The 27,663-nt window shown below is 41.7% G+C and overlaps 1 long non-coding RNA gene across 1 annotated transcript; it reads left to right on the top strand.

The window, feature by feature from the left end:
- Window positions 1-4,962: 4,962 nt before the first annotated feature.
- LOC136995318 (uncharacterized) lies at window positions 4,963-27,661 on the top strand. The gene is made up of 3 exons (XR_010886885.1): window positions 4,963-5,039; window positions 8,366-8,552; window positions 27,629-27,661. It is a non-coding gene; the product is annotated as an uncharacterized lncRNA (long non-coding RNA).
- Window positions 27,662-27,663: the final 2 nt, after the last annotated feature.

The following is a 27,663-nucleotide window of genomic DNA, read 5'->3' as shown; positions in this document are numbered from 1 at the left end:
AGAGATTGGAAGGGTTTAAGCCAGTACCATAAGGGCAGAGTTGTTTCATTTACTAGTAAGGAAAGAACTTATACACAAGTGATTGCACCAAAGGGAGTAGGACAGCTTGTACTTAAAAAAATGGAAGTTTTATATCTTGGCCCATAAGTAGTACATTATCTCTAAAAAACAGATGACAGGAGTCATCTGTCTTCACTGGACACAAATTCTTACATCCAGCAGGAAAAAAAAAGATGTTTTGAATTAATCATGGGCTGTGACCATCTTTCATTTTGCCATCCAACAAGATGTTGTCAACATTTTTTTCAAGTGTCTATGGCAGCCTGACGGTTAATATTTCTACCAGCTAAATGGCAGTTGTTTGTGGGGGTGGGGGGTAGGAAGGGGAGAGGGAACAAAGAAATTTTTATTAAATTGAAAAAATTGTAAATAGAATTTTGTTTTTAATTTAAAACAATGTTTAGCTTGGAAAGTGGAGTAAAGAAGACTCGTAACACATCTGTAAACCAGACAGGCAGGAGTGAATGTAGACCTGTCCCAAGATGAGAAATTCTGCTGTTTTATAGAGTATTCAATTCTCATTGTGAATATCTTGAACTCTGTTAAGGATACTGTACTGTATTAAACATGTAAAAAAATAATGTTTGTCTAAGTAGCTTACAAAAATAATAACTCCCTGTATGGGAGACTATCCATGTCTGGAAATCTGTTGTAACTAAATACCTGATTTGTTATGATGTTGTAACTTAATAGAAGCTATTCGAGAGGAAGCATGGTGTACGAGGTTTTGTAAGTTTTTTTGTGCTGGTTCTGTATGTTGTGCCATGTGTGTAAGACAAGAATAAACTGCTGCTTTTGTTCATCCCATCCCAAAATAATTATCCCACCAATGTATCTTTTCCAGATACTTCTGTTGCTGTTTGTGCTCATTGTCTACTCTTTCATGCTTCTATCAAGAAACATTTTGCCTTACAAAATCTTCCTGTCCTCACAGAGGTGGATTTGACTTGTTTCGCCAAATACTGTTTGGGCATATCACATGTTCTTTATTCCTAGCTTCTTGCTGCATTTGCTTTGAATTGTACTATACACTCAGGCCAAAACCGGAGACATGGCCCACATTAGAAAATCTGAGCCCTACATGGGCCTTACAGGGACCACTGACACACAGAAGTAAACAAGGATGAATTCTAGAGTATTATGTGGAAGAAATGAACAGCAAGTCACATATTACTGTTGGAATCCCGGTGACATTCCCCATTTGTTTGCCAGAAATAAAAATTATCCCTTGCACAGTCACAGTTGTAACACTCATACTTCCTTTGATAGTCATGTCAGGGACCATCTTGGAGATCTTTGGCTGTCTGCCACAGATGACCAAGAGCAGTTGCAGGACGTGGAGGCCCTGTGCTGCTGGCATTCATTCTGTGATGCCAGAACACTATCCTCAGGGAACCCATACCTGCATCACAGTGGATGCTCTTCCTCACTGAAGGGATAAATTGCAACTACTGATTAGAAGAAGGCAAGTCTGGAAATCAAGGTAGGGATAGCATTCCTTCAAATGTTATATCCAAATACTTTGTAGCTTTGTTATTCTCATCTCTAAGGCTATTAGGATATTTTACCAGCACAGAATCTAACGACAGGGAAAGGAAGAAGGCAGTTGTGGGTCAAAACACATTTACCACTCAGTGACTCCCACTGTGAGCCAACAGCTCATTACCTGGAATGGGATATTACTCCCTCATCCTTGCCACAGAAATTGATGTGTAAAAACTGTGATGGGATCCACTCGCCAAAAGCATGACACTGAACATCTTGCATGGCTATAGGTGGCTGGTACATTCTCCCTGCCAAACCTCCTGTCCCCAAGGCATAGTTATCAAGCGTGAAAGAGTGCTCTTTTCCATTCTATGCACGTCATCTCTTTTTTCTTCCCTGTGTTGTACAGCTCTTCTCAAACAATGGTGATTCATATGGGTCACATTTCAGACCCTCCTCTTCAGTACAGAGATCAAGAGTGCCTTTAGTTTTTTGACTATAATGCAGTTGATTCTCAGGGGAAGCCTCAAGGCTACTGTCCTGAGTTTTTGTATCTCAACTTGCTGCAACAAACAACAACTGTCAGGCCTCAAGGAAACCCTTGCAGATGCCCTCCTCTGCAGTCAACCTGATTCCTGAGGTATAACACTGTTCTCTAAGTCCCTAGCATTTATACGGCATCAAGAATAGTAACATGCTGCACACACAATAATAATACATAACCATGGATTACTGTAAACACAACTTCTCTTGCTCAAATAAGATTCAAATATGTTCCATATAAGCTGCCACCTTCTTACCTGTTTTCTCTGCTTCAGGAAGTCTCAGCGAAGGTGCTGAACGTGGTGCTCTTATAGCTGCCATAACTGCCACTGGTGCTTATTTGCTTTGTTCTGCTGATGACTGAGCAAAGACCTTTATTTAAATGTTCTACTCAGTTTTCCCCAGCTTTTTCATATCTTCTGCATTCCAGCACTAGGTAGTTGTTGCAACACTGTATTGGGCCTAGAGGCTTCGAGGCAGCTTGGGAGTACTGATTACAGGTGCATCATCACAGTGTCTTCTAGTTTAGCAGCAAGAAGTAAAGACAAGAAGAGGAGGAGTAGGAGGAGTTAATCTCATATGTAAAAAAATAGTTTTGCTATTGTGTGTTTAAAGTATTTTGTACATGACAAGAGAATAAAACATCCTTGTACTACTTCATGTTTCTATAGAAAACACAGATCAGGTATGCTGTCTGTTTCTGCCGTGTAGCTGATAAATGGTATGAGGTTTCCTTCATCCAGGAGCGGACCAATAGAGGGTACTCCTGTGCATCTGGAATGTACTGGAGTTCCTGAGGAATAACAAACTTGCTTATATCCTCTGTCTTCAGCAGGCCGTCATCTGATAGGTACAGAATGGAGGGTCCTAGTCCAGAAAAGCCTTGGAAGAGGTTGATGCAAGATGCTATTTTGTATATCTACAGCTGAGGTAGTCATCACAGGCTTTATTTACAATCATGAGAGAGCTATAAGCACTTCAGATATACTCAGAACTTTTTTTAGAAAAGGAAGAGCCATGTTCTGTAAGTGTCAGTCTCTGTCCCTGACTATGAAAGGAGCCTAGGATGACCAGTTCATATGGAGAAGTCAACTGCATTGACATCAAAAGTTGGATTTGTTAAGTTTCACCTGTCATCTTGAGATGAATTACACTCTAATCATCTCTCTTCACAGACTAGAGAGAAGCATGGACATTTACTTTATATTAGAAGCTTGACTTTTAGACAGCTAAAATTAAGAGAGCTAAAGTCTACCCTAACATATCTCCATAGCGCCACTGGCCCAGATAGGATTGTGCCTGTTTACACCAAACGAGGATGTGACTCTCAGTAACTATTATTACATCTGTGCTTCCTCCCACTACATCTTAATGCAAGCTAGGCACAAATTTGTATGATAATTTCTCTCCAGGAATATGAAAAGTCTTTCAAGCTTTAATATGCTTTGTCTGAAAATACCCCTAAAACTTATTTCTAGCTTTCAAAAGCATTGTTTCCCAACTTGCAAAGTTCACCCATATTCTGTGTATTCTAAGTGAAACCCATGTATTTCAAACTTGCCACAGACAATTTTTATTCCAAAAATCTGTTGTAAACAATGTCCTTTTCAGTATCACCATTCAGCATTTGTATTTTCTTTGGTAGAGATTTTAAATGAGAGTCATTACTGTTTAAGAAACTGAGTCATTGACAACTGTGCCCACATCACCAAGAAAAGTTAGAGTCATAGAATCACAGTTTAGGTTGAAAGGCACCTCCAGAGGTCATCTAGTCCAATTCCCTGCTCAGAAAAGGTTTAATTAGACTAGGTTTCTCAGGGCTGTGTCCACATGAATCTTGAATACTTCCAAGGCCAGAGGTTCCACAACCTCTCCAGGTAACCTGGTCCAGTATTTAACCACCCTCATGGTATTTTTTTTTTCTAGTATCTAATCAGAATACCCCATGCTCCTGTTGGAGCTTAGTCAGGAGTTCCATGTTCACCCATACTAGCCTTCTGCCACACTTGCTCGACTCTCTGCACATTGTAATGGACTGGTTTTGTGCTCTAAGGAGTCTGTCCTGGAAGATTAGCCTCCTCTCTTGGGCCCCTTTGCCTTCCAGGGGAGCTTCCTACAGGATCCTGCCAAACAGGATCCTGAACAGGCCAAAAATTCCTCCTCTGAAGCCCAGAGATGTAATTCTGCTGTTTATCTTTCTTCTTCCTCTCAGGATCTGAAGCTACACACTCTCATGGTCACTGCAGTCAAGGCTGTCCTTGACCTTGACATCATTCAATAGTTCTTCCTTGTTGTAACAGATCCAACAGAGCATTTCCCCTAGTTTGTTCATCAGACACCTGCCTCAAGAAATTATCTTCAGTACATTCCAGAACTCTCCTGGACTGCTTGCACCCTGCCATATTGTGCTTCCAGCAGATATTGGGGTGTCTGTCATGAGTCAGCCTTGAGTTTGAACTGCCCAACAGTGGACAAAATGCTCTTTGCACTGCCCCCTCAACAGCCATGCCCCTGTTTGAACTGCCTCACCGATGTCCATGGCCCTGCTGGAACTGCCATTTCAACGGCTGTGCCCCCGTTTGAACCGCCCCACCAACGGCCGCGGCCCGCGTTTGAACTGCTCGGTTAGCGGCCGGGCCGCTGTTCGAACTGCCAGGCTAATGGCCCCGCCCCCTTTGAAGGGCGCTGCTAACGGTCGCGGCGCCTGTTTGAATACCCCCGCCAACGGCCGCGGCCCCAGTTTGAACCGCCCCGCCAACGGCCGCGGCCCCGCTCCCTGAGGAGCGCCTCCGCAGCGCGGCCGCTCGGCGGCCAGGCTCCCCCCTCCCGCGGCGCCGCTGCGCCCCGTCTCGCGAGGCTGGGAGGCCGCCGGAGCGCCCGGCGGTGCGCGCCGCTCCGCGCCGCCCTCGCCGCGCCTGGAGCCGCAGCAGTCGCAGCAACAGCGCTCCCAGGTACTGCAAAATTCCTCGAACTCTTAATCTGCTTCTTTTCAGAGAGCAGAGGGTGATCCAGTCTTCAGATCCAAGAGGATCTGTCATAATGAATGATTCTAAGAGTAAGATGTCCATAGGCCGTTAAAGGACAGACTGGGCCTAACTGGAAAAAACCTCCTCCTTTTCTTTTGTCTTGAGGAAAGAAGTTTCATTCACAATACCAAGCTCATTATTCCTCTTCAGGCAATCTCCAAGGGATTTCTTTTTAGGTGATTAATCAGCAAGAAGACACATTTTTTGCCTTTTTATTAGTGGACAATGCAGCATGGAGTTTGATACAAGGTAAAATGTGCAGGAATTTTGGGATCCTCAATTATTTGAGGTCCAGCTGAGTGACACATAAATAATATTATTGCAAACAGCTTCACTTGGGCTACAGTTGCAAATAGGACTGAGGTAGTACTCACATGTAGCAGTTCTGAGTCATAGCATTTTGGATTATGAATTAATCAGTGAAAATAAATTAGAGTGTCTGCAATATAAGTTAATGCTGCAAAAAGATCCCTTTCTTCTGCATGAAACAGTGCATTAGGACAGGCTATGGTTCTAAGAAAAAAAAAAATCCCCAATCCACCCACCCATCTGTGATACAGAAGGTCAAAATGCCCCAAAGAATCATGCTAGACCATTTTCTTTTGAAATCACTAGAGGGGAAGCATCATTTTAAGGCAACGTTAATGTCATGACTCTTACAGTTTTTTAACCAGCTAAGGGTGCTGTGTGGTGACTGCAAGATGTAATTTAGTCTTGAAGACAATCACAGAGATAGCCATGTAAAATATTTACAGTCATTTTCTGTCAGAAAATACTTGGCTCTGAAAACACAGCTGGTTTTAAGGAAATAAGTATTTCACAATATCAATAGCAATATTGATTACATTTCAGTAACACTCTCCAAATGAGATTGCCTTTAGGATGGTGTGAATGAAAATTCCTGTTTGGACATTAATGGATGGACAAGGAAACCTGTATATCTGCATCTAAGGCACGTGTACATCTGTTTATAGGGCAAATAAACAGTATTCTACTCTCAATTTTCTTTTCAGTAGCACAGGATAAAGCTCAACAACATCAATAGCAGCTACTAACTTTTCTTATGAATTATTTTCACCATTCTCCAGGGTTGTAATGCTGCTCTGGGGACTGCATTTTCATCAGATAAATCCCTTAGAGCTGTAGGTTGCAATGGATGTATATGGATAAGAAAATAGATGTGAATCACAAATAGGCATATAACAATAGAGAATTATCCCAGGCTAAAAATCAGAAGTGATATTAAGCAGCAGTGAAAGTTATAGATAAGTAAATCAGCGTGCAGAGAGCACATCAGTAAAATGTTGTCAGGAGAGGAAAGGAAGTAGAAGTGTCAGACTTCCTCAGAACAAGCTAAAAACGGCTTGCCTCTGATATACATTAGTTGTTTTTCCCCCTTATTCATTCAGTGAAAACAATACATCCATATTTCATTAAAACAAAGTTTCTTGCACAGCATTTTTGGCATTTGCTTGAATGTTGTTCCGTTTGTACTGGGGAATGTGAGGACTTCAGGCAACCTGAAATGCTTACAGTAACGACACTGGTGTTATTGTGGAGGTATAGGGAGCTCCCTGGATTAAAGCAAAATGTCTATTAGTATTACTTTTTATGCCTCTGGGTTAGTGCTCTAGTCAGTAAATTAAATGCTCCAAAATTGTTTAGGTGGATGTTATGAAAGCTTTCCCTGCATGGACTCTTCAAAAACAGGCTAAGCTGATAGAAGATCTTTACTTTGCTGATGCACTAGTTAGGATGCACTGTAATAGCTATATGGATGTTAAATATAAAAATAAAATGCATGGATGCTGATTGTATTTACGTAAAACTTGTGGTACTATAACAGCAGACTGTTCTGGCCACCTACCCCAGAATGATGACATGTCTGGTTTCAGGCTTCTCCCCAGCTTGGTATTGGCTTCTTGCATCTCTTTGGGTGCAGAAGGTGATAGTCTGTATGGTTTTAATACTGTATGGCCTGCTGAAAATGACTTTAGAGTATGCATTTTAAAATTTTGGTTTGTTTCCAGGGAGATTAGTGGGTAACTTTGCATCTCTGTCCATGGAGAGCTAACCAACAATGAGGACAGCTGCTGGTCAGTCAATTTCTACACTGGAATTCTTGTTGCCTCTTTCATCAAAATGTTTCAGGCTGCATTTCAGTATGCTATGTGATCTGATGCCACTAAGATGTCCCAGATTCTTGTGACTTTTGAAGGCCTGTGAAGACTTCTGCACTGTATATCTCTATTTAAGCTACCGACTTGTCACAGTCTGAGGTTCAAGGGTGACAGAGCACTGGAACAGGTTGACCAGAAAGGTTGTGGAGTCTCCTTCTCTGGAGATAGTCAAAAGCCGCCTGGACATGATCCTGTGCAACGTGCTCTAGGTGACCCTGCTTGAGCAGGGGGGTTGGACTTAGATGATCTCCAGAGGTCCCTTCCAACCTCAACCATTCTGTGATTCTGTGATTTTAGCCTGCTGTGATTCACATCAATTAATGGGGATTCATTCTATCATTCTAGACATTCTAGAAATGTCACTATGACTGGTTCTGAATGTGCTTTGAACAACAGCTACAGTGGTTGAATATTGTACATCTTCATATGTACAAAAGTTGCCCCAAGAACTGCCAAGGCTTCACTGTTAGGAAATGATTGGGAAGAGTCCGATGCCATTGGGCCTGGACTGACATGGTGCGATGGTGTGCTCCTTTCCCCCCCTCTGATGTGCTCTCTCCCCCTCAACCTGACCTCCCTGTAAACAGCACGTAGGCAGGGGCTAGTTGAGCATGTGCCAACTTGTGGAGGGTCATGACAGGGTTAAGTTGGAGGGAAGTTGAAAGTAGCAAGTCGTGGGAAAGGGGGAATGGGGGAACTGTTACCAGCTCGGACAAGGAGTCTCAACGGGAGCCTCAGATAAACATACCCAAGGACACTGGTGCAGCTGGGAATGATACATCCTGAGAAAGTACAGATAAACCAGCAGAAGCCAGTGGGAACCAAGGTTAAGAACAAGACAGCTTTTCTCCAACTAGGAAGCAAGTAGCAAAGTACAAGGCATGGTCGCTGCATGCGTGATCGGTGTAATGATTGGCTACCTGTGACATAATCTGCATGATGATTGGCTTAGCAAAGTGTATCTGTAAAACCGCTGAAGCAGCTAATTTTTTAGTATAAATATGCTCAGAAACAAACAATAAAGGTCTCAAGATGCACCACCTCTTGAGTCTGTGCCATCATTCGCTACAGATGGCGCCCGAACAGAGACTCAGCTCGGCGTAAGAACAGGGACTCAACTTGCCGTAAGAAGACGGAGATGCCGATCCGGTAGCGAAACCCGACTGAACCAGGACAGGACTACGATCGGAAACAGGACAACAAGACTGAACCAGGACCCAGGCTTCATCAGCAGCACGCGCCCATCACCTCGACGAAGGTGAGCAGTCGGGAATCATGGGGGGAAGGTTATCCCTAGAACAGAAACAAAGCCTGGACGTTTTAAGACGGCTTCTGGACAGGCAGAATTGGGACATTTCGGAAGGCAAGTTACTAACACTCCTGGACTGGCTTATGAGAAATGTACCCGACTTCCCTGTGAATGGGACATTTCAACTTGACGAATGGGCAAAAGTAGGTCAAAAACTATATGAGGAAGTGGGGACTGGAGATGTCGCAGTTTGTAAGCATTTGGCTACCTGGGGAACAATCATGAGCACTCTAAAGGCTACACAAAAGAGTGTCTTCTGCCCCTTCCGCTTATGATACGTCCTTACCTTCGGCACCCTCCCTAGGGGAGCAAGCCCCGATAGCCGCAGCATCCCCCCATGGTCTGGACCCTATCCAATTGATCCTTGAATTGGGGAACGGGGAAGGCGAGAAGGGTATTAGCAAACTGACCTCGCCCTCCGAAACTAATGAACGTGATGAAGGTGATTCCTTTGATCTGGGATTTGTAGACCCCCCTGCTGGTGGTCGGGGACTATGGGCAGGACAAGGGAAAGATAAATGGGACAAGTGCTGCCGAGAGGCCTTACTAGCAGGGGACTTCCGAACTATTACTGCATTCTCAGTCATCTATAAACCAGGGGAGCGTCCGGCTTAGAGTTTCAATTATGAGATAGTCAAGGAACTGCGAAAATTGGTAAAAGAAAGCGGAGTCCAATCTGCTCATACTATCACATTCCTAGAGGTGCTTTCTACTACGTATGTGATGACTCCCTATGACTGGAAAGCGTTACTGAAAATGGTTTTGACTAACACTCAATACGCTGTATGGCTTTCGGACTTTCGAGATAAACGTACCATACAAGCGGTTGATAACGTGCATAACGGACAAGGAACAGGCTATAACCAATTGGCTGGAGAGGGGCTGCATGTCATTCGCTACACCAACTAAGACCCATCTAGCAAATATGACTATGAGTCAGTCATCTCCCCCCCAGTATATAGGGGGCAGCCCAGAGCCCATTGAGCTCTCCTGCACAGCAGCGAACTGCCCTGCAGAACCTCCTCTTGAGCAGGGATGCCTCTCAAGGTTACTCCTTGAGGTTGAGAGATTCCTTACCCATGACAGAACCTCGGTAAGTGATTAATAGCATGCTAAAACTTTGCAAACTTCACAAAACTTTGCTAAGTTATATCTCTGATTGTTTGTGCACATAATCCCTTAGACACAAACTGTTGACCAAGTCTGAGACTAGGATCAGATCCAGCTGCACCTAGGCTCCTCTCAGGAGGAGTTTGGAAAGCAAGGGGGTCCTTTCTGAACCTCATGACTCAATGGGGGGGGGGTGTCTCCTTTGCACTTGCAGCTGACCCCGTTCTCCATGCAGTAAATAACCAAGTGAACCTTGCCAATTGAACCTCATTAAATCGTTCTTATTTATGATTGAACTTTAAGTCACTGTCTTACCACAATAAACAGTGCTGCTTCTCTCTTATGGGTGAAGTGCATTACTCCACTCATCCGTGACACATGGTGATACCAGGATGCTCTGTCTGTCTCAGATGTTCCCCTACACCAATTTTGCTTCCCCTCCCTGGTTCTTCTGACCAGGAAAGCAGGTTTGACATCTGGATATGATCAGAACAATGGGTTCGGTTTATTGCCTTTCTTCAGGTTGACGATTAAACACAGAGCTGCTTGGCAGGTACATATGCACACACAGCAGCCTGGGTTACATCATTTACATACCTTATTATCCTTTTTGCTGTTTCTAAACCTGTTTTTCATTTTTAGTTCCCTAATATCTCCCTTTCTCTGACCCAGTCTCCACTCAAATAAACAACCCACTTCCATTACTTTTTCCCCCACTAGTCTTAGTTTTACTTCATCTGTACCCAAATTTGGTATTTCTGATACCACTGTTACCTAGGTAACCTCATCCTTATGATTTTACTCACATCTTTTCTTGGGTGCTGCTGGCATTGCAGGACTTGACTCTCTCAAAGGTCCCCAGTGCTTCCCTTCAATTCTCTGTGAAGATCAGCCATTCCTGACCTAACTCCCTTGTAACCACTTGTTAAAATCAAGCCATCCCTCACAGCAATATTTGTAACTTTTCTCAGTTTCTTACGTTATTATCTGTCTCATCCAGCAGTTTCTCACATCATATCAAGTAGTTTTCATGTTAACTAAACCTCACACGAGGGCCTAGTCACTGGCTTAGTCATTTGGCTGCAACCATATCAGTAACTAGCTTATATTCCTCGTGTGCTAATCCATTTGTAAAGAGTAACTAAAGTTCGAGACTCTTAGGTCTGGATTCTTGGCATCTGAGATATGTGCATTAAAAGAATAACAAGTCTGGCTCCCCTTTAGTAAAGGGGGAAGGTTAGGTGTCACCAGGTGATCATTCAGTTCTGATTTAAATCAGTCAAGATCTGACACACTGTGCCCCTCAATCCAATCTGTAGGTTCTGTCAGGGAACAGCAAGGGCCAGCTGCTCCCTAGGACTTGAGGAGTCAGGAGCTGAGCATGATAACAGAGCTGACAGGGCAGGGACCTTGCCAGCCAGGATCTAGTTCCACAGTACCTAAGCAAGACAAGGCAGGCAAACCCAGGAATGGCAACTGGGAATGGTCCAGATCATCAGGCAAGTCCTTGGTGTTGAAGTGGGTCCAAAATCATGCCAGGAACACAAGTCAGGATCAGGTCCAGTGACAGTAACCAGTGTCAGACACAGCCCAGTTATCACCAGGCAAACATATAGTGATGAAGCAGGTCCAAGGTCAAGCTGGGAAGTCAGTCTGCAGATCAGGGTCAGGATCAGGTCCAGTGATGGTAACTGGGGTGAGACACAGTTCAGTGATTGCCAGGCAGGTCCATAGTGACAAGACAGATCCAAGATCAAACCAGGAACTCAATCTGCAGGTCAGGGCCTGGATCAACATGGTCCGTAGCCAGATATGGGCATGGCTGTAATGGAGCTGCAAACAGGCATACCTATAACACAGCTCAACAAGGGACTAGAGGTCCAGGCCTGAGCTTAAATGATGCCTCTGGGCCCATGGGCAGAGGGTGTAGGTGGGGGTTCCAGGTGAGGCTGGTTATAACCATTAAGGCTTGTTAGTGTCCTCAGGGCCCTGAGAGGTACCCTGGCATTTACCTAAAGCTACAATATGTCTTAACCTAACACCTCCTTTAAGTGGCTAAAATTGGATGTCTCTTGTCCTAAACTTACTGTCCTTGTCTGACCCTTGTTGAATTCCATTTATTACTATGTTCTTAGTTTTGAGGGAACTTGGATCTCTGTTACCTTACAGCTGATGCATGAAATGGATAATGAAAAAAATACATCACTTACTGTAACTTTACATGCTCAACAACAAATTTCTCCCATCTCTCTCTCTCCCTAAAGCCAACATTACAAAGCTGGAGATCTGTATACAAATGATCTTTCAATACTCAGTGGAAACTCCCAGTCCACAAAACTGGAGTTGCTCTGAAATTTCATGAATGAAAGTTCATCCATCTCTGATTAAAACTATAAAAGAGGAAGGCAGCTTGCAATGGCCAAATGGCTGTCCCCTGAAAAATGATAACAGAATATTCTCTATGGAGAAGCAGTATTTCGCCCACCAATTTCATTGTAAGCAGTGTTGTAATTGATATTTTTTAATATCCACATTCATTCAGGATAGAAGAATCTTGTCACTTAATAGGCCTGCTCGCTAGACCTGCGTCTGTCCCAAAAGGATGTGTTCACAGCCCATGGAAGCAAGCTTCACACAGCATTTCTACTCGAGTAGAAAAGGGTTCTTATCAAAACTGAAGCTCAGAAAATGTAGGGATGGGAATTCTACTGGGTTTTTTTGCTGTTCAGAAAATATCAATCTGAGACTAGGATAGTTTGTAGAAAGGAATCCGTTTTCATAGACCTTTTAGATGGGGAGTTATTTACAGCTAAATCAGAGCAGAGAAATCATGTTTCTTGACGTATATTGCATTAATTGAATGGTTAAGGCATTTAAGAGATGAAGCATGCTGGTTCAAGCTGTTACTCTGTCTGCCTCAGTTTCAGGTCAATAACCTATATCTGAGACCACTAGATACCTAGAGATGCATCACCTTCCTGCTTGTGCTTTGTTCAATACTCTGTTCTGGAACTACACAGAACTTTCTGATGAAAATTTCACAAAAACTAACACAATGGACTATATCTTACCTCAAAGCGCAGAGTTGTACCTAGGCCACCCACAGCTCAGAACAGTGCTCAAGTAGATGATTTTCTTACTCCTGCTTTTTTTTTTTTTTAACCTAACAGTACTTAATAAGATTTAGAAGAAGCACAAATGTCTTGGTGCAAAATAGGAATACAATCTGAAAATGTTGGGGGCTAAGAAAATGGTTCAATTCACACTGAAGTCAAAAAAAGATGTCTTTTCTTAGACTACTTAGTTCAGAATGGAACATAAAATAAGATGATTTTGATGTTTGTTATAGCACTCTTTAGAAGCCAGAATAGCAAAAGCAATAATATGATCTTATAGTTTCTATGTTATAAAACTGAATGCCTTATCTTCTGAAGTTAGTGGAGGCATAAGAAAGTTGGTATAAATGTCTAAGTGTGAATTGACAGGAGATAAGTCTTCTGGCTTAAGAAAAGTATTGACCCCAAGTATCTCTGGTATTTTATTCTTGGTTACATCTGGGTGTATGCAAAACCTCAGGGCAAAGGGCATGTAGAGATGCTGAGGAGCGAACCCTAACCTTCATACATGCCCACTGTGCATGCTTCTGCTGAGCTCTGTTTTATTTTTGTTGCTGACAATAATGGACTATTTTCAAAAGGAGGGATGGGTCACTCTGCTGTCAGTCTGAAGAAGGTGTCAATGCTACATACTTCTCAAAATGATCATAAACCTCAATGAAAGAACACTTGCAAAAACATGTAGATGAGTATGGCTAAGAATTGCTATGAAAGTAATCAGATTAGAACTTGTGTTTGCCTGGTGCTTTTTGCCCTCTCAAATGGCAATTTGCAACACGGCAATATAAAGAATTATGATGCTCAGAGCTAAGAAATATCTTCAAAATGATCATACTGTCAGCCAACATCAATTATTGCCATTAAAACTTTATATAAAGATAACATCTGTCTTAGAATCCCCTTGCCGATATCTTTGTCATGTATACATGACATTAAAAAACATCATTCATCCAGAAGCACTTAACTGAATTTGCCCTTTACCTAAATTTAAAATGTATAGCCCTATATGAAGCAGACAGTGCTTGATATGAGTCCCATCTGAAATATGGTCCATAAAATTGATATGAAACAGGAACGAAGGCAATGTAACTAAAATATTTACAATAAGTCATTTAGGCCTATAATACCACTTTTCCAATTTTTTTTGTACTTTTGTATTAAAAAATGCCAAAACTGGCTTATAGAATGAATGCATGTGAGAATTATGATATGGCATATAGTATTCATGCCATTTTTATTCTGTGCAATAAATTAAAATGAAATATACATTATCTGAATTGGTAACTGCTATCTGAGCTGAAAACAAACATGTTCTATAATCTTCATGCTATATTACCCCATTGTTCTTCATACCCATCATTTTGTCCTCCCTTTTAATCAAAAGCACCTAAAAATTATATTTCACAGAGCCTCTTTTGGAACCACACTGGACAGCCTTAATTCCTAATTCCTGCTTGCATAAGAATGCAGGAGTTGCTTTAAAACGAGGAAACCTGATGAAAGGTGATTCCTTCTAAAGCAGCCATGTAAATGTCAGAATGCAAATGGGGGGCCATTAACCCCTGCCTATTGCAACAAGCCCATTGCAGAGTGATCCAGTATCTTGCCTGGCTGCATGGATACCATGCTCCTATCTGGGTTTGTCACCTAAGCGTACATAGTGTCACTCATGCTCAGTCAGACCACATGTTCAGCTAGTTTAATATATTGCAGAAGAAGTGGGTGCTTAGGGAAAGAAAATATGAGATGGGGCTGTCGAGAGCAAACACTTTCACCAGTATAGAAACACAGATGCTAGTGATGAAGTGGACATACTTCGCGCTACCAGTTCTTTCTCCTTTGGGAAAATTTGTAACAATTGGTTTTCACTCACTTAGGTCTCAAACAACTACATGATTTCAATAATAAGAGCTAGAAGGAACAAAACAGCATGTCATTATGATGATGAAAATTAAATATCTTCTCTGATAAATGGGACAGTGCAGTAGTATCAAGTAACAGGGAACATATCCAGCAGACATGACAGAGGAGGTCCTATGATGTTGACTCCATACCTTCTGCAGAGCTTTGGAGGTCTTCTTTGTTGAGAGATTTGCCAACCAACTCCATCTGATGAGTGAGGTCAGAGAAGGGAAGAGATTTTTGCTTAGCATTGTGCTGTGTAGGAGACCGGGAAGCAGGGCCCTACTAGATGGGCTTTACTTGAAAGGCTGAATTATACCAGAATTCACATTTGAAGCTAGCCAAAACAAATAATAATGAAGTTATGTCAGGAAAAAAGCAATTTTGGAGAAATGTAATTTGTTCTAGTGACATTTTCAGAAATCAAGAGAAATTACTTTTAATTTTCTCCTTGTTGATAACATTGAAACTATTTGCTTTGTCAAGGTCAGCATCATTTGTTTGACAAAGTATTGGTGTTTGACGCCAGGTTCATTGTTTTAGTTCATTTAGTAAGTTTTTATAACACTTACAGTATTATATTTATATTCCACATTAAATGGGAAATATACTTTATATCATTTTGAAATTATATAAACAAGTTGTTTCAATGCTTGTGAATAAAATGACTTTTTCTATTTATTTGTCTCAACAATGGAGCAGAGGCGAAGAAGATTTGAAAATTTGGTTGATGTTCCAATTTAAAAGGATAACAATTTTGGATTATTGTTTGTTCTTGTAAAACAGAAGTTCTATTTTCTGACCAGCTTTGTTGCTAGGAATCATGTTCTCTAAGATGCATAAGTGAGACAGATCAGTTCCAACCTATACCCAATTTATATTCCCTTTTAGTCTTCTGCTACTGGCTATGTAGATATGAATGAGCCTGGAGGAACGTTCTAGCTTCCAGAACATTTGTGAGAGCATTTCTCCATATTAATGCACTGTGATCTGGAAGGGGAGAGAACAGCATCCAAATTATATGCCTCCTTATCTACTTTCCTGTACGTAATCATAACAGGAAAAGAGAATTTTGGAGATAAGTTTAGTTTTTTAAGGGGATTACAGGCCCATTCCTCTATGGACTGGTCTTTTGAAGGTTGTGTTACCTAGGGGCAACACAGAGAACTCTTGCAGAGTTCAGGACTGGAACACTGCTATTTATTTGTGTCTCTGAACACAAGTTTGTTTTGCTGTCATGGTTAAGAATCCTAATTTTTTCTCATATTACAGTTTCCCCTTACAGAGAAAAGCAACTGAGACATAAGGTATTCTGCAGAATTTTCAGGTATTGCTGAACATGGGCCTTTGACTCCTTGCAGCCCAGTGGCTTAACAAAGAGATGTCGTTGTTGTCTCTCTGTCCAGCCCTGTAACACAGTGATGAAGATAGGGCTCAGCACCTCAAGAAGTGTAAGATAGGACTTGACATGATATTGTCAAGCAACTTTCCTCCATCTAATAAAGCAGTAAGATACATAGATTTGTAGCAGTGTAACATGAAGTAGATGAATAGAAGCCAACAGAGCTGTGCCAGATGGATATCTGAAAACATTACTGCAGGTTTTTGAGGTGGTACTCTTAGATTGTCAGGCGTGTTCTACATTTATTTAGAGTCCAAAATGAAAGACCGTTGTTTGGTTGCTCGGTCTTGGGCTTTCACAATATACTGTATGCCATAAACACACTGCCAGAAAGAAACATTTCTTACAGAGGGCTATGCTGTACTTATGTTAAAACACTAGATTCCAAAATTGCTGCATCAATGTTTCTGGTGTTGATACAATATACAAAACTCCGTCACCGATTCAGTTTAATACAAGGAGTAAAATGCAGACATTCTTGATTGCCACGCTTATAGATTTGATAACGTGAGCTGAATAGAAGGAAAGAATTGCACTGTAGAGGAAAATAAGCAACATAATGGTTTGCCTTGGTCTCTCCGTCTGTCACAATTTAAAACTTTATTAGCCCTGATTCAATGAAAGGCAGCATCATTCAAGTTCAACACAGATGTACAGGCTCTGCTTTGCCTTAAAATCATCAGGACAGATCCTTAGAAAGAATAACACATTAGGCAGTTGTTAACCTGAAAGTTGTTTGAAATTAGAGACAAAAGCTGTAGGAAACCTTCCATTTTTTTATGAGCTCTGAAAGCGAAAACATTCATGATCCTGCTACATTTACCCTTCCCTTCCCTGCATCTCATTATCACTTAAACACTAATACAATATAAAAATGAACTTACAAACTTCTCAACTTCCTCTGCTGGCTCTCTGCCTGAGTTTATAAGAGTCTCTGTATGTTTGAAGTGTTCCCAGTAATCACATGAGACTAACCAATGCCAATTTGGAAATGAAGTTCTCTTTACAAGCTAATTCATTCTACCCCCTGCTTAGAAAAGGAGAGCTATAACCAAGCCACAAACATCAGACAGAATAGTTTAGACTAGGTGTCTACATAAGGCATCAGAAGAATAAGACAGAATCTGGTTCACTTTTATATCTTGGGTGAATCATCTTGATCATTTGCAGGACAGATACCCTACTGAGTCCCATTCAGTGTGGGAAATAACACACGATATTTTAATTAAATAGAAAACCACATTTTTCTGGCTTTACAAAATAGATATTGATAATATTTTAAAAAAGTATTACTTTTATTTTCTAGAATTAGGTATTCGAAAGACAGTTAGGGACGGCACTATAAAAGACACTTGGAATGATGATGAGAAGACAGTATTGCAAGTTACATTGTTTTTAAGAACAGTTCCAGTTTTTTCACCTCAGAAATGAGGGAATAAACTAGAAAAACAGCTCCATTTAGCCTGGTATTCTGACAGAAGAGATGACTGAAAAGATAAAAGTGATATTTGAAACAAATGTCATCACAGCTACATGAATCCTTCAGAAGGAAATCAAACCACGTAACTGTTAGTTAATTCAGTAGAAAGATAGGAATGATACCAGTGATTTTTGCAAAAAATATAAAAAATATAGTTAAGGGACGTTGTAGAAGAATTGTAGAATGTGAGAATTTGCATCTTAAAATGAGTAGAATCATTTATTTGTGATAAACAAAATACAGGCAACAGACTGAACAAGTAGGAGAAGCCATATAGGGTATGATTGTCTGTGATGGAAGATGGTATTCAGTGACCCTGGAACAGCTTTCCAGCCTTAAGTTCCAAAAAAGATCAAAGGAGATGTAATTAAATATAATTTGGCTGGAGAAACTGCTCTCTGAAATGACACAGAAAAGTCATTAGTGCTTGAAATTTCTGTTAATGCTACAAATGCATTGGCAGTAAAAGACATGTCAGTAATCAAATCATGAAATTTGAATTTGCTGAGCTTATACAAATCCATTAAAAACAGTGGGTTCACAGTGGCTTTATGGTAGTGGCAATCTGACATGCAAAAAACTTACTACAGGAGATGACAGCCAAGAAGGATTTATGTAACTAGATCAGGAATCTAAGTCTTGACTTTACATACAGGCCTAACAAAAAAATCCATGCCAATATCATTCCATTGCTAGTAATCACCAGACTGTAACAAAAGATAGAAACATGAGGGTACTCTGAGAAAAAACTCAGTAGTCTCTCTAGGGAGAGACAAAACCGGTACAAATAGTAGAATGACCTTTAGAGGGGAATCTGGAAGTCTGTATAATCTGATTGCTAGATTCTTTACTGCAAGATCAGAAGCTAATACTTATATGCTCAGGCAGGTGTTTGTGTAATGATCTGATTTATTCATCCATGCCAATCCTAAGAATCATCTGTTAAAAAAAAAAAAAGCTGGCGGTGTACAAAAGAAAAATAAAGATTTGGAAAAGTTCTTGTCTTTCAAAAACTTATAACTTGGAGAGAGAAAACATGTACATAACTCTCTGCATAGACTCTAATTTCCTAGTGATCAAACATCCCATTATCTTACATTCTGGGGTTAAAAAAACACCAATAACAAGGAGGCAGTTCTGCCTAGCTAACTGAAACAAGTGGAATCATTTTGCATCTTTTTAAGGGTAGAGACAAGTTTCAAGGTTGCAAAGGGTATAAAGAGAATATTTCCTCTTTTAATTAATATAAGATTAACATTTTTGGTTTTAACCCTCACAGAGCCATAATGTTCGTCTGTGTAACAGCCAAACAAATCATTGGAACTGGAAAGAGGAGCTCTGTGTTTGTGTTAAGCTGAACTAAACCATATAAAGGCTTAAATTGTGCCTGGCATTAAACTAACACATTATGGCTAATGTGTTTGGCCTAATGCCATCCTCTCTACTTGTATAGATTAACAAAAGCAAAAGGCGTTTCGGTAGAGGATTTCTGAATTGTTTTAATGTTTGCAAATAAAGAACTTTGCTGAAAGCTACAGTCCTAGATCACTGACGGGGAAAAAGGGATAAGCAAATGTGTCCCTTGTAGCTAAATGCTATGCTGTTACCATACGAGTTCTAAACAGTTCCACTGTAACCTTCTGAATAAGTAAACTGCTACAAATCCTGTGATGTGACTGAGACACTTTCTTTGTTGCTGTTCTCAGCTAGTTTGCTTATTGACTCCACAAAGACATCAGAAAAGTGATGCAGAATTTTTCAGTGCATTGGCTGAGATATTGTCTAGGTAATGTAATATTATTTACCTGCTTCAGATAATCTGCCCAGCTGCATTAAAGTTTGTGAAAGTGCGTCTTATTGTGAGTTAAATTGCACAGTATCAGTACACCTTTGGAGGAAACAGTGGGTCAGAGCTTCCAGCAGTTTCCTAGTCAGATCCTTGTCTTCACTATAAAAATAATTAATAGACCAAGTTCTTTCAGACCAGTCATACCTCATTTTTCACTAGAACAAAGTACATCTGATTATTTCTTTGTGACACTCAATTCCCTTTAATTCTCATTTCAGTGCAGACTGATTATTTTGGTTGAGACAGTAAAAGAAAGTTGAGTCTTCACTGAGTAGTTCTCTTAAAGAAACTCCCACTGCAGCCTTGTCTACCTCATTGCAATAATCAATTTTGTTTACCAGGAAGACACTTAGTGTTCAAAAAGCAGCTACAGAATTCTTATATCTTCTGTACAAAGAAGTAGGTCATAGTCTTCTTTTTTTCCCTTCTGTCTCACGTCAGCTACAAGAGGAACCCATGCAGAGAAAACTTCTCCATTTCCCTGCTATGCACAAAAATAGAAGATCAACATTCACTGTTTTAAACTCTCCTGCCTCTTCTGTTATTCCCTATCATGCTAAAATGCCCAGTTCACTAAACTCAAGTCTTTTCCTAATGGGCAAGAATTTATACTGAAACTTAACTTTTCTCACTGAATGCTTTTTGTGCTTTTTGTTTTCTTATTTTTTTTTTTAAAGGTGAGGAAGAGCATCCTGAACAGAGCAAAAGCAAGGACCATACAGCTCCAGGGGTCCCAACCCCCCACAGCAGTGGAGTTGCCAGAGGGCTCTGTGCTGTGTTAAATGGTACATAACACTGTAGAAGAAGGCTGGAAACTGGTCACTTCTTGTAGGAGGAGAAAGGCTCCTACTCTTCCTGAAGACTTGCAATTAAGGAGCAGGTTTAGTGCCTTCTAGGATGAGGAGGAGCTGGGCATGGCTTCAAGGGAAGCAACTGGGAAAACAGACCCTGTGCCTTGCGGGAACACCCAGAAGAAGCAATGAGTGATTGTTGTGGGTAACTCCCTGCTGCAGGGATGGAGGCACCTATCTGCCATCCTGACCTCTTATTTAGACAGGTTTGTTGCCTGCCAGGGGCTTGAATATGAGATGTCATGGAAAGACTGCCAAGGCTTGTCCACTCATCAGACTATTACCCTCTGCTGCTTTTCCATGTGGGCACTAATGATACCAAGGGCAAATTGGAAACCATCAAACAGGATTTCAGAGCTCTGGGGATGGTGGTCAAGGGTCTGGGAGCCCAGGTCATTTTCTCCTCAATCCTGCCAGTGAGGGGGATGGATGGGAGGAGGAGGAGAGGGATTTTCCAAGTTAACAACTGGCTGCGCCGCTGGTGTTGGCCACAGGGTTTTGGTTTCTATGACCATGGGACCCTGTTTGAAGATCAACTGCTGGGGAGAGATGGGATCCACCTCACTAAGTGGGGCACGTGTGTCTTTGCCAACAGGTTGGCCAGCCTGGTAAGGAGGGCTTTAAACTAGGAAAGATGGGGAAAGGGGAGAGTTACAGAGACAGGGTAGTTGGCAAAAAGTGACTCAAGTCGGTTTGCCTCCAGTGGGTGCATGCAGCCGGGGAAGTGCGTATGGGATGTGGTTATGGAGGATCCTCTTGTATCCCTCCTGGGAAACCTGCAGGCTCGATCACCTCTCTGAAATGCCTGTACACCAATGCACGCAGCATGGGGAACAAACAGGAAGAACTAGAGATCTGTGTGTGGTTGCAGGGACATGATCTCATTGCAGTTACAGAGACATGGTGGCATAGCTCGCATGACTGAAGTGCTGTCATGGATGGCTACATGCTTTTTAGGAAAGACAGGCCAGGAAAGCGAGGTGGTGGAGCTGCTCTTTATGTGAGAGAGCAACTGGAATGTATCGAGCTGTTCCTAGGGGTGGATGAAGAGCGAGTTGAGAGCTTAGGGGTAAGGATTAAAGGGCAGGCTAGCATGGGTGACACTGTTGTGGGTGTTTACTACAGGCCACCTGATGAGGAAGAGGAAGTCGATGAGGCCTTCTACAGACAGCTGGAAGTAGCCTCACGGTTGCAGGCCCTGGTTCTCATGGGGGACTTCAACCACCCTGATATCTGCTGGAGAGGCAAGACATATAGGCTCAAACAGTCCCGGAGGTTCCTGAAGAGCATTGGTGACAACTTCTTGACACAGGTGGTGGAGGAACCAGCAAGGAGAGGTGTGCTGCTGGACCTTGTACTAACAGACGAAGAAGGACTGGATGGAGATGTGAAGGCTGGTGGCAGCCTTGGCTGCAGTGACCATGAGATGGTGGATCCTGTGAGGAGGAGGCAGGGCACTAATTAGGATCGCAACCCTGGACTTCAGGAGAGCAAACTTTGGCGTCTTCAGGGACCTGCTTGGAGGAATCCCATGGGTTATGGCCCTAGAAGGAAGGGGGGGTCCAAGGGAGCTGGTTAATATTCAAGCATCACCTCCTCCAGGCTCAAGATTGAAGCATCCTTATGAGTAGGAAGTCAAGCAAAGGAGGCAGGAGACCTGCATGGATGAGCAAGGAGCTCCTGGCAAAACTCAACCAGAAGAAGGAAGTATACAGAAAGTGAAAAGGGGGACAGGCCACTCGGGAGGAATACAGAAACATTGTCAGAGTATGCAGGGATGCGACGAGGAAGGCTAAGGCCCATTTGGAATTAAATCTGGCAAGAGATGTCAAGGTCAACAAGAAGGGCTTCTTCAAATACATCAGTAGCAAGAGGAAGACTAGGGAAAATGTGGGCCCTTTGCTGAATGGGGTGGGTGCCCTGGTGACGAAGGATGCAGAGAAGGCAGAGTTACTGAATGCCTTCTTTGCTTCAGTCTTTACTGCTGAGGCCAGCCCTCAGGAACCCCCAATCCTGGAGGCAAGAGAGAAAGTCTGGAGAAAGGAAGACTTTCCCTTGGTGGAGGAGGAGTGGGTTAGAGATCATTTAAGCAAACTTGACACCCACAAATCCATGGGCCCCGATGAGATGCACCCACGAGTGCTGAGGGAGCTGGCGGATGTTCTTGCTAAGCCACTCTCCATCATCTTTGAAAGGTCATGGAGAACAGGAGAGGTGCCTGAAGACTGGAAGAAAGATAGTGTCACTCCAGTCTTCCAAAAGGGCAAGAAGGAGGACCCAGGAAACTAGAGGCCAGTCAGCCTCACCTGCATCCCTGGAAAGGTGATGGAGCAGCTCATCCTGGAGGCCATCTCCAAGCATGTGGAGGACAAGAAGGTGATCAGGAGTAGTCATCATGGCTTCAGCAAGGGGAAATCATGCTTAACCAATCTGATGGCCTTCTCTGCTGGAATGACTGGCTGGGTAGATGAGGGGAGAGCAGTGGATGTTTTCTACCTTGACTTCAGCAAGGCTTTCGACACTGTCTCCCATAACATCCTCATAGGGAAGCTCAGGAAGTGTGGGTTAGATGAGTGGACAGTGAGGTGGATTGAGAACTGGCTGAATGGCAGAGCTCAGAGGGTTGTGATTAGTGGCGCAGAGTCTAGTTGGAGGCCTGTAGCTAGCGGTGTCCCCCAGGGGTCAGTACTGGGTCCAGTCTTGTTCAACTTCTTCATCAAGGACCTGGATGAAGGGACAGAGTGCACCCTCAACAAGTTTGCTGATGATTGATACAAAACTGGGAGGAGTGGCTGATACGCCAGAGGGTTGTGCTGCCATTCAGAGAGACCTGGAGAGTCTGGAGAGGTGGGCGGAGAGGAACCTCAGGAAGTTCAACAAAGGCAAGTGCAGGGTCCTGCACCTGGGGAGGTAACAACCCCATGCACAGTACAGGCTGGGAGTTGACCTGCTGGAAAGCAGCTCTGTTGAGAAGGAGCTGGGAGTGCTGGTGGACACCAAGTTAAGCATGAGGCAGCAATGTGCCCTCGTGGCCAAGAAGGCCAATGGTATCCTGGGGTGCATCAGGAAGAGTATCGCCAGCAGGTCGAGGGAGGTGATCCTCCCCCTGTGCTCAGCCCTGGTGAGGCCACATCTGGAGTACTGTGTCCAGTTCTGGGCTCCCCAGTACAAGAGAGACGTGGCATTACTGGAGAGAGTGCAGCGGAGGGCTACAAAGATGATTAGGGGACTGAAGCATCTCTCTTATGAGGGAAGACTGAGAGAGCTTGGCCTGTTTAGCCTGGAGAAGAGAAGACTAAGGGGGGATCTTATTAATGTATACAAATATCTAAAGGGAAGGTGTCAAGAGGATGGAGCCAGACTCTTTTCAGTGGTGCCCAGTGACAGGATGCGAGGCAAAGGGCACAAACTGAAACACAGACAGTTCTATCTGAATATGAGTAAAAACTTCTTTACTGTGAGGGTGACAGAGCACTGGAACAGGTTGCCCAGAGAGGTTGTGGAGTCTCCTTCTCTGGAGATATTCAAAACGCACCTGGATGCAATCCTGTGCAACATGCTCTAGGTGACCCTGCTTGAGCAGGGGTGTTGGACTAGATGATCTCCAGAGGTCCCTTCCAACCTCAACTATTCTGTGATTCTGTGATAATTCAAGTCTATTCATATGTTCAGGTGGTTTTGGTCTTGTTTTGATTTTCTAGGTGAATTTTTAAATCTCTGTTAATTGCCTATGTGGTCTTAGTATCTGTGGTAACTCTTTAAAAGGAAGAAATAGAAGACATCTTTCTTTTTTTCCACTTAGGCATTATAGATGGAGAACCAGCAACAGGTACAGTTATAGTTTATGAACATTTCCATTACAGCTTTGTGTACTCAGTTGCTCATAACTTTCTGAAACTTGCAGACTTCAGGCTACAATTTCATAGTCTTGGTATGAACCTTGATGCTTCTTAAAGCTGAACATAGCAAACTAAAGTCTTCTCACTTACCAAACTTAGACATTAAGCAGAAGAGCAGCATATTGTGAACATGTTCATAGCAAGGAGGAGAGTTGGTCAGTGCTCCTGTATGTACCAATGTTAATGGCAATACACAGTTCTGTTGCAGTATTTGTCAGAGTGGAAATGGGGACAAAAGTGACCCAATGGATAAAACACTTTCTCATGAGCATCTAATGCTCTTTCATTGCAACTTTCCTGATAGTTCACTTCCAAATCTGAGTTTAAGAATCTGAAACTACAGAATCAAATCAGGAGATACATTGTGCTATCGGGAACTGTCTAGGCTGGTTACCTCCCTGTACTATTTGCACTTCTGTTTTTTTATCCAGCTTGCTCTGTGATGAGATGAAAGTGGAAAGGGAAGTGGAGAAGGGGATGTAGAAGGAATTGACCTGGGTTACTGAGTAAAGCAGGAACCATGGAAGTTTCTTGTGGGTGACTGACTCGATTATTGCTTACCAACCACGGGGTGAAGATTTCTGGGCAAGCTGTTGAGATACCTTCCATGTTAGGCAAACTTCAGTGGTCCTCACAAAATCAACTGAACTAATCTCTTTACAAAAAGATCCATCTCTTTTCATCCTCCTTTGGGATTTGAAGACAATGTTCCCTCTCAAAGGAGGTTAGAGTGTCAGAAGTTTTAAACAGATAATTGCAACTGAAATGATTTAAATAATATAAACTTGTGGCCCCAAACTTTATTTTAGCCTCCACAAAACTTAGTGTATGCTTTACAACTTCTCTGATTCTTTTTCATAGTGTGTATACATCTAGTTATCATGCCTAAAATGGACTGTCAGGTCATTACCCCTTTAAAGAGGTATATTGCCACCTTCCTACAGAGTTGAAACACACTCATTTCATAAAAGCACTTTTTCCCCCTCCTCTATGGGGATTTATAGGTTGTATTCCTAAACTGAAAGAGAAATTCTTTAGTGAAGCAGCTATAACAACGTGAAATCTGATGACACACCTGGTAACCTGCTGAGATATGTCAGTGTACTTATGTACAGTGATTAGAAACAACAATTTAAATTTCCTTAGGAGGTGGTTTTTAGTGATCATTTTAATACAAGAATGTTTACAAAGCTAATCAAGTACAGGAAGGACAATTGAAGACAAGAATGTATAAGAACAGGATGCAAGACCTACTAAATGTTGTCTTGTCAAATGAACTAAATGGAATGACACTGGGCTTTCAGTGAAATAATAAAGCAATAGATCTGTCCCTCTCTCTCCAAGGGTCTGATCCCACAAGGAAATCTGGATTACAAAATCCCTACAATGGTAGAAAAGTAAGTATAACCTTCATCTACCCTTTAAATGCTGTTAGACAAATTCTTTTTATATTAAGCTGAACTCCCACTTCCTTTCTGTAGGAAATTAGCTCAGCAGGCTCACAGTCACCAAAATGCCATGATCTAAAGTCAGAAATGGATCTGTGATTCCTCTCTAATAGTAGAATTTAAGAATGTGGAATACCTAGTGACAGCTGCAGTATGAAAATAATCAGCCTTCAATCAGTGGGAATGATCTCACAGCAGGCTGCTATTATTCAATAGCAAATGTTTAGAATAAAAATTTTATTGTTGCAGAAAGAAAAAAAGAATTAAGCAATAAATAGCTTGTCAGAAACCCCATAGCAAATTTGATTAGGGTTACACTATTACAAAAATACTCTAGAGAAAGAGAATAATATTTGGGATTTTTTTTATCCAAGACTGGAACATGTTGCTATGCCTGTTGCTTTCTTTTTTCTTTCTTTTTTCATAAATGCTCAATAATAGGAAATAAATTATTTATGAAAATACAGACTTGAAATGCTGACCTGCAACTTCAGTATAGCCTTAAAAATAAGCTATTTTGCCAACAACTAACAAGCTCTTGTTGTTTCACAGAAATTCACAAAAAGTTTTTCCATTGAGTTGTAAATGCCAACAAATTTACAACAAAGAGTTGTAAATGCCTCTATATCTACGAATAGCTAGGGCTGTGGGTTCAGCAGAGGCTGTAATATTAAGCACAACAAAAGTACTGATGATGTAGAATTGGACATGTACAGGATGTGTTTTTTTCAGTAAGATTCCAGGACAGTCATCCTAAACTAAAATAATACTGAGTTCTAGAGTACCTGAAAAATACAGAAGAACAGAGCAGAAAAGAAGTTAGATTCTGCGGTACAGCTCTCTAAGTTTGCAACACACTTCTTGAAGAATAATTTCTTTACAACTAGAAAGGATGAATTAAGACCTGATTTGAAATAGAGAATAAAATGCGTATGTTATGCAGGCTATAGACTATTTTTTTATTGCCTGTTTGCCCAAGTAGCTAGAATGGCAAGAGTGTGTATAACCTTACCACAATATGAAATAGTAGTAACGATAATGGTAAATAATGAGTGAACTAATTAAAAATAAGTTTGTGCCCCCTTCTCTTGCTTCTCTTTTTTAGTAACCCCTTTAGAAGTGTTAATTCAGGCACAGCTCTATACTTCTTATGGTCCCAGAACACAGGGAGGCCTCTTTTCTATGCACTGGCGAGACTTATCATGCATGAATACTAAGGTACATATTGGAAGAACACAGTCTTATTCATTAAAATGTCCTGCCCGGAAAACCCCACTGAACTCCTTTGTAGAACCGAGACCAGATATTATCACAGATTTTTCTAGAGCATGCACTGTTTTTATACGACATGTTCAAATATTACTGACCTAAAGAGATGGTGCCTTTAACAGAGCTTTTTTTAAGAAAGAAAGCAAAAAAAAAAAAAAAAAGTGCTTCACAAAGGAGTATTTATCATAATAAAGTATAAATGCTATTAGAGAGTTTGTTCTTCTTCTCATTAACTTTGTCTTGTGTCAGCAAAAAAATTATGCTATGAAAAATTTCATTGAAAATTCTGCCATGATTCTCTCTTGACTCCAGACAAGAACTGTAGTTATGCTCAATCCCAGTGACTACTTTTGAAGTAAGGTGTTTACTCAATAGTCCTGTTGTGGCTATGAAATTGAACAAAAGGAGAGTAGAAAAGGAGAGTTGGGCTCCCTCACAGCATCAATAAAGTTCCTTCCATAAAAACTATCCAAACTTGACTTTACTTCAGACAAGAGCACAGTTGCTTTCACTGTATCTGCATTACTGTTCAAACCATTTCACTGTTACTTTTTCTTTATTTTTTTTTACTTTGCTAATTTTTTTAGACTACAGTAATTCTGTTCAAGTTGAGGGTGTTTGGATGCCACTCAGGAAAGACATGTCCCAGAGCATTTTGTAACAAAACACATTAGTACATCATTCTGTTCCTTATTTCAGATGATGAGTTGCCTGAAGGAGGATAAATGGCTCAT

This window comes from Apteryx mantelli, chromosome Z (assembly GCF_036417845.1).
Source record: "Apteryx mantelli isolate bAptMan1 chromosome Z, bAptMan1.hap1, whole genome shotgun sequence".
In the NCBI taxonomy this organism is placed as follows: domain Eukaryota; kingdom Metazoa; phylum Chordata; class Aves; order Apterygiformes; family Apterygidae; genus Apteryx; species Apteryx mantelli.
The sequence above is the reverse complement of the archived record's forward strand: the minus strand, read 5'-3'. Positions and strand labels throughout refer to the sequence as shown.